This window comes from Octodon degus, unplaced genomic scaffold (genome assembly GCF_000260255.1).
Source record: "Octodon degus isolate 3935 unplaced genomic scaffold, OctDeg1.0 scaffold00014, whole genome shotgun sequence".
NCBI lineage: Eukaryota > Metazoa > Chordata > Mammalia > Rodentia > Octodontidae > Octodon > Octodon degus.
In genome coordinates this window covers 12,012,998-12,021,177 of record NW_004524590.1, presented here as the reverse complement: position 1 = coordinate 12,021,177, position 8,180 = coordinate 12,012,998, and the positions used below count along the sequence as shown (strand labels likewise).

The window sequence follows — 8,180 nt, the reverse complement described above, 5'->3', positions numbered from 1 at the left end:
TATATCCATTCATTTACAGATATCTACAGAGCAATTACAGGTTGCTGGGTGCTGCCTAACCTCAACATAGGAAGTGGATGCAAAGCCTTCAAAGCAAGAAGGGAAAATAGAGAAAAACCAATGGCCTCTCTACCTTCTCTACTTTCTGGAAACTCACCATAAGAGACTCAGTTCAGAGGTCCTTAAACTGAATATTAAAGTGTGTTTATGGCCTAAAGCTAAAGGACTAAACAGTACCCATATCATGCCTCGTAGAAAGAGCAAACTATAAATGGAAGCCAAATAACACAGAAATAATACTTGGAATTTTCCAGGCAATCCCTGGCAGGTCATTGGGGGGACTCATCAGTATTGTTTCCCAAAAGTAACAAAGTATTTTAAAGTCCAGGTAGCCCTGGGCTTCCTTCCAGCCCTGCTACACGGTGCTGTGCAAGGCTGCTTTAGCTTCTTGCCTTCTCTGAGCTTTATAATTTCCTGCCATGTAAAATGAAGGCCATAATTGTTACCTTCATGGTTAATAGGAGTGAAATAAAGTATCTAAAGTGTTTGATGCAATGCCTGACCCATGGTAAGTGCAAAAAAATGTATTCTCTTGTTTTAGGCTTTATTGTTAATAATAACCCCAAGGAAAGGCAATCTAAAAAACAAACATTTTAATTTGCTCATGATTTTGTGAGTCAGCAATTAGAGAAGAACCCAGGCTACACTACACGTGGCCTCTCCAGATGAGGCAGATCTCGCATGTGACAGTGGACATGAGCATGGCAAATGCCCCAGAGGGCCAGGTGGAATTGACAGGGCTTCACCTCGCCCTTCGTTGAAGACACACTCATCACCTCTGCCAAATTCTGCTGACCAAAATTGTCATAAGGCAGTGTGCACCCGAAAGGAGGGGACACAGGCCCTACTCCCAGTGGCAAGAATGTCAGAGGCTGGCTGGGGAGATAGCTCGGCAGTCTAAGCACCTGCTTGGCAAGCACAAGGACTTGGGTTCTATCTCTGGAACCACATGCCATGCCAGCCCCAGGACTCCGGGCACGCTGAGCCATCGACCCACACCAAGCATGGTGGGGCACTCGGATAATTCCAGCACTAAGGGGGCTGAGACAAGAAGATCACTAGGAGTCAGAGCTGTGTAATGAGACCCTGTACCAAATACATAAATGTATAAGTAAATAAAGATTAAAATAAAATTAAAAGGAGCGTCAGCGGATTCCAGGGACCATATCAAAAACGATGTTCACCTTGCATAGCCACGTGTGCACACCTGTCCCCACCACACTCCCTCCAGAGGCCATATGGCTCAAAAAGGAGTGAGAAACCCTTGCTTACCACTTTTCTGAAATGTGATATTCTCATCAGAGCACTGAGATACAGTAAGGCCAGTAGACCAGGAGAAAGCTGCCACTAAGAAGATAGTTCCCCACTCACTATGCTTAAGAGGGGCCACAGGAGGAGGCGCAGGCCACCCGAAGGCAGAGGGAGAGGGACAACCTGCAGGCAAAGCCTGTGTTACGGCTCTAGCAGGAGCCGCCTGGCCTGGCAAGGCCAGCCACTTGGGTGGGCTAGTTTGAGAAACCTCAGCAGACGCTGGGGGGAAAGATTGTCCCTCTTGGCCATTGGAGGATCAGGGCAGGTGGGTCGTGACCTAAAGCAAGAGAGCCCCACAGAAGAAGGGACTGGGCCTGGGCTCTGGGAAGGTGGCCGGTGTTTGTGAAGTGCGCCCCTGTGCACTGGGCACCCCCTACAGGGAATGGCTTGCCCTGGGAGGAGCAGAGCCTCCAGAGGCAGCAGGCTTCCAAGAGGTCAAAGCATCAGAGTACAGGGCAAAAGAGAAGCTAGGATGACATGCCTGGAGGGAGCCCTGCTGCTGGGCAGTGCTGACCGGCCTGTGTGTGCTGCCTGTTTCAGGGACGCCCTCCACCACATTCACAGGGGACCCCATGCCCCTGTCTGCACTTCCTCCAGGAGAGGATTGACTACTCCCAGCCCTCTCATGCCCAGCCTTGTGCCGAGCAGGGAGCTACTGTCAGTGAGGTCCCTGCTGTTCTGCAGCCATAACAAAGATAAGGATGGAAGGGAAGCCTTTGCCCTAAGCAGCTCAATGCCATTTGACAAGAAGCTTTGAAAACATCATCTCATGTGACCAACACTTCAAAACCCCTGTCCCTCCCTCAAATCGTTCTGGCCCTTGATCCAGTTTTAAATGAGACTTTTGGTGCCAGGAGCTTGTTAGACATCTGGTTCCACTTGCCTTTGCAGGGGGGTCGTTAAGAGTGGGAATGCAGCTACCTCAACTAAAACCAAACCCTCTGACTCAGAAACACACATCAAATTGGATCCCCTGGAACTGCATTTCAAAACAGTAAGGGAAAGCCAGACAATGAAGATGGAGAGAGATAACCACCAAGAGAGACACACTGCAGAGACCCTGGCCTTGCCCCCAGGCCTGGCAGGGGGCACTGCAGCCTGCCTTCAGCCCCACCAGCCACCCACCAGGGCCCAGGCAGTGGCCTGGAGGCAACTGCACCACCTCCCCACTCTTACGAGCTTCCTCTTCCCCAGCCAATGATCACGGGGTGCTCTTGGCCTTTCCACACACTCACGTCCCTTTGGCCCACCCGATTCCCCCCTCGCCCACTAACCCAGCCTCCTTCAGCTCCTGAAGAGCTCTTCCAAATGGCTTCTGGTGCCAAAACACTGATCTGATGAAGACCATCCAGTGATCTTAGGATAAAAACCAAACCAATTAGCGGATCCCAAAGGACCCACCTGTCCAGCCCCTGCTATTGCTCTTTGCAGCTCAGGCTCCAGCCCCAGGCCTTGCTGGAGGGAGGCCTGCTGTCCCTCCCTGCCCCCTCACTGAGCACTTTCTCCATCTCAGATTTCTTCTCCTGAGCTCACTCTCTGCAGACTCACCCATCGGTGACCAGCTGCAGCCCCACTCCTAAGGAAGGCCCTCGTGGCCCGCTTTCCCCAAGGCCATGAAGTCCATTCCTTTGTTCCAAGCTGTGACTGAGCTGTGGGCTTTCCCTGCCAGTAGCCACAGTGTCACCCACACTTTGGGCAGGTGAATACTTGCCTAACACTTATCTTCCTTTCTAGACCAGACGTGCCAAGAAAGAAGGGTCCCTGGTTTGCATTGCCTAACATAGCACCTGGTGCACACGCGGCCTCATCTTGTCTGATGACATGAAGAATGAGTAAGTGGGATTTTCTTACAGGTGACCATAAGTGTGAACGCCAGTACTCAATGGTACCCACTTAGGCCCAGTTTTGTTTCAATGGTAGATGTGCGTGGTCACAGGACATTTATCTTATTAATGTTTAGACTCAGGTGACTTGACTATTTGGGGATATTAACATGGGTCTCACACCTTTGGTAAGATCAGGATGCCTCCAACTTTTGGTTTGTTGTTAATTTTTCATAGTATTCCAAGAACTTGGTATATGAAAAGACTACCATAGTGATAAAAAGGAAGAGAAGAAAAATAGAAAGAAGGACCTAGAGAAAGAGGTAAAAGGAAAGGAGAGAAAAGGAGGAGGAATAAACTAATACATAACTATTTAGTGTTTTGAAAAGAGTAAAATTGAAACAATATTCTATATCAAGAGAGATGTCATGCAAGCAAAACTGCTCCTCAAATTTAAGATCATATTTGAAGCAAAAACAGCAGGGAGGTTAATCAGAGTAGTCAGAAAAATGGCAACACAAACCCAAGGATAGCAGGAGGAAAGAAATAACAGAAGGGAAGGCAGGACTGAATGAAATCAGAAACAGAGGTTTAAGACTGAGACTACCCTGTGGACAGCATGATGGTGGTTCCCCCACCCCTTATCCTCACTGGGCTCCTGGTCTCTAGCTCTTCAGCTGTCCTTAAAAAGGATGTAACACCACTCACTCACTTCAAGGAAATGTCCTAACATCAGCGGAAAAGGACATCTAAAGAAAATAGAGATCTATTTTATGATACAACAATAAACTTCTAATTGATATAATGCCATGCTGTATAAGAAGGTGACATTTTTATAAGAGTACAAGAATGCATCAGCAAGGTCACAGGCACCAAACCCTGTGTCACAGGTCTTGGGGCTTTGCCCCAGTTGATCAAGAAGGTAAAAAATGCATTAGCTGAGTCAGTTCTGTAAGGGGAAAAGGAGAAGGAAGCTAGAATTTACTCTGTGGTAGGCACTCTGCATGTTCATTTGATCTGTGGACTAACTCTAGGAATGAGGTAGGAATATTACCATTGTGCAAAAGAGGACAATGAGTGCCCTCCAGCTCGGGCAACTGCTCCAGGGTCACACAGCTTGCAGTGCAAAGACAAGATGAGCCTCTGAAGTAACCTTTCATCTTTTCTTCAGTCCTCACTGAAAGTATAGGAAAGCCAGCTGGCATCAGATTTGGGATGAGTCTGTGAGGAATGGAAGAGAGAGAGAGAGAGAGAGAGAGAGAGAGAGAGAGAGAGAGAGAGAGAGAAAGAGAGAACAGAAAGATAAATCAAAACGCAGAAAGATACAGAAAAGTGATAAGAATGGGCTCCAGGCTCAAGATCTCCCTGTAGTCAGCCCCAATAAACTCTGCTTCCTCTGTCCTCTATTTGGATCCTTACCATGTACCAAACAAAACACATTTCATCCATTGTAGGATACTGCCCCTCCATAAAAATCTGTATGAAGGCAGGATGCATCTTACCACACCAGCATCTTGAACTGGACATCGCTCAGATAGCTATCTCCATGCGGTGATCACCCAAACATGCAGATTTCTGTAGGTATTCAAGTTGGCATCACTTCAGATATACTGTGTGCTCCACGGGTCTCCTATAGGCTAGATTTACACCATGACACCACCTTGAAACAAGACCTGCATGGGTGCACTACAAGGCCCACAAACAGCTAGCGCACAATTTGACATCAATAACACAAGTGGTAGTTAGTACTTGAACACTGACTGTGATTTTGTGCCCTCTTATAAAACAAAGGAACTTGGTATCTGGAGAGTCAATACAGGAATTAGGCCCCTATACCAGCCCAGGGCGACCCATCCTGAGCTTTCACATGAGAAATTAATCTCCAACTGGATCTATCATGTTTCCAGGACCCAGTTCTCCTGCTGGTTGGCTGTCTGCTCTTGTCAGGTTTCAAAGTAGTGACCTGAGATCAGGTACAGAGTGACACAGTGAGAGAGACCTGAAGTCCAGAACCAAGTGGTGAATTTTTCTCTTTCTCTTTCTCTTTCTCTTTCTCTTTCTCTTTCTCTTTCTCTTTCTCTTTCTCTTTCTTTCTTTCTCTTTCTCTTTCTCTCTTTCTCTTTCTTTCTCTTTCTCTCTTTTTCTTTCTCTTTCTCTTCTCTTTTCCTTTCTCTCTCTTTCATTTTCTCTCTTTTTTCTCCTCTTTCTCTTTCTTCTCTCTTTTGCTCCCTTTTTTCCTTCCTTCCTTCCTTCCTTCCTTCCTTCCTTCCCTCTTTTGTTTCTTTTTATGGCACTGAGGATCCAACCCAGAGCCCTAGCTGACTAGGCAAATCTTTTATCACTGCACTATTACCTCAACTCCTTATTTATTTATTTATTTATTTATTTTACCAATTGCCAACATTTGAAAACTAAGAGATTTTAAATAAAAAATCTAACTTACTAGCTTTTTTAAATGAATTGTGCAAGAAGGCACTTATCCAGACCATCTGAGGAAGGTGTGGGCCTCATTCCCAATGACCCCTGGGTTGCAGTCAAACAAGACCTACCAAACCCGGTTGTGCTGTACTTAGACAGCCCAGAACCTGATAAAACTGTGAGATCTTAGGCTTCTGAGCTTGTCAATTGTTACACAGCAATAGAACACTGACACAGCAGGAGAAAAGCTCAGGGTCTGGGGCACTGAGAGTGCATATATTGGGCAGGAAGAAGAAGAGAAGAGGGGAGGGGAGAGAAGGGGAGGGGGAGAAAGGAGGAAGGGGAAGAGAGGAACAAGGAGTAAAGAAATAAGAAAGAAAAGAAAGCAAAGAAGGAGAAAATGAGGACAGTAGAGAATAATGAAGAGAAAAAGTAGGCAAGGGAGGGGAAAAGGAGACAGGAAGAGAAGCTCATGCATGTGATTTGGATGGGTAAATGGAAGGCCAAAGCTGTAAAATGGCCCCTTCAGTGTACCCCTTTGTTATGAGGCTGTGTCTGGTGTCTCGTTCCCTCTGAGGTGATCTGGTGCTCATTTTCCCCAGAACTATTTCCCAACTTCTGCTGCACTCCTCAGCTCACCTAAGCATACTTAAACAACCACAGGTTCTCACAAAAACATCTTGTAATTACTTGAATTGCTGCCTCTTGTAATGCCCATTTACACCTCTACAGTTCTTGACTGGGTCAGTATCTGTCTTGGCCACCATGGTCACCTCACCAAGGTGATCAAATGCAGTGCAAAAGCCTGAGGTCCACATCTGTTGGTTGTCAGAGGTTAAATTACCTCCATCCAAGGTGAAGAGTTGTGGGCTTTCCTCAGCATCCTGTCCCTTCAAGAAGTCAGTGGGTGAAGTGAGTCCACAAAGACTCTACTCACCTTCAGAGTTTGCCTCTTGAGGACCCAACCCTACCATCTGTCATTCACAGTGGCGTTTTCTGACCCCAAGGGCAATATGACAGCCAGCCAGGGAGAGAGATGGTAACAAGGAATGAGGAGCCTGTGGTGTCCAGCAGCCTCCAGAAGTGTTTTCTTCCCACAGCCCAGGTAAATGATAAACAGAAAGGTGACAACAGAGCTCCTCATCCACTCAGCAAGCCAATATTCACATTCAAGGTGCCTGAGCTAGTGTGGGCACAAGACCATTACAATGTAACCATGAACACAGATTTACTGGTTGGGCACCACTGGACAAGGTGGAAGGCAACTTCCATGATTATTGGCTCTTTTGCTTTGAGCAAAACCTGTGGTACAGCAAGCCCACTCACCTCGTGATCAAGCTGAAAATGACAAGGACAGCTGGTGTCACAATCCTGAGAAAAGACAGGGACCTAATACCTCCCACTGGCTCCCACTGCTTTAAGTTTCCACAGCCCCTAGCAACGTACCCTGGGGGTCAAGCCTTAAACATATGAGCCTTTGGTGGGCATTTAAGACCAATCTAGAAGAGCTACTTAGACTAAGAACATGGACAAATATAAAAAGAATATAAAATGTGTTGGTAAGACCCACACCAACATGATCCTATCAGTGAAAGAGGATTTCCAGAGGCATCAACTCTACACCCGTACTTATCTGTGGTTGTTCCCTAGTGCATAGCAGAGTAGCTATTCAACAAGCATGTGTTCAAAAGAATCAGACTTTTCCATGTCTTAGCAGAGACCAGGCATGCTATCTATCTCAGTTCTTTTTATCTCACTGCTGGGACAAAATGCCCCATGCCCAAAATTAAACAAGGAAAGGTATATTGAGCTCCCAGTTAGTGGAGGTTTCAGTCCATACTCAGCTGGCTCCAAGGAGGAATGACACATGGCAGAGGGCAGCAGTTCATGCAGTGGAAAATAGGAAAACAGCAAGAGCAAAAAAGGAAGGAGCAGCTACAGAGGCAAGCCTCTCTCCCTTCCTTATGTTGCATGCAGGCTCTCTGCCCCAGGGTGGGTGTAGCACTCACCCATAATCCCAGCATTGGATCATGAATTAATCACAAACTCTAGAGGCCTCCCCAGGACTGCTTGAGCCTTTGGAGGAACAACTAGACACAAACCACAAGACTATTTTATTCCTTGCTATAAAGGAAGGCAGAAGGAAAGGGCTCTGGCCCCTTCAGTATCAAGACTGGTACCAGGGGCTTCCCATCTGCATGTTCTATCCTCAAACACCAGAATACATGTCCCTATCGAGCAGGGCAGGACTAAGGTCTAGTGAGTTGGCTCCTTGGGGTGCTCAGACCTTCTTTGGTCTTCAGGTCTGTGGATGTGATTGCAGTAGCTGTCTTCCATTTACCACTGCAACGAATCAATAAAGGCTGTTTGTATTGAGAGAGAGAGAGAGAGAGAGAGAGAGAGAGAGAGAGAGAGAGAGAGCCAAATAACCCGACTGATTAAAGCATCTGTTTAGACACAGGGGGCAGGAGTTCAATCCCCAGGTCTACCATGCCAGCCCCACCCCCAGGGCTCAGTGAGATGGCAACTGAGACTGGGCATGGTGGCACACACCTGTAATTCCAGCAC

The 8,180-nt window shown here is 47.0% G+C and overlaps 1 non-coding gene across 1 annotated transcript; it reads left to right on the top strand.

Moving 5' to 3' along the window:
- The first annotated feature begins 7,731 nt into the window (after window positions 1-7,731).
- Window positions 7,732-7,839, top strand: LOC111815332. The gene has a single exon (XR_002820037.1). It is a non-coding gene; the product is annotated as a small nucleolar RNA SNORA57 (small nucleolar RNA).
- The last annotated feature ends 341 nt before the right edge of the window (window positions 7,840-8,180 follow it).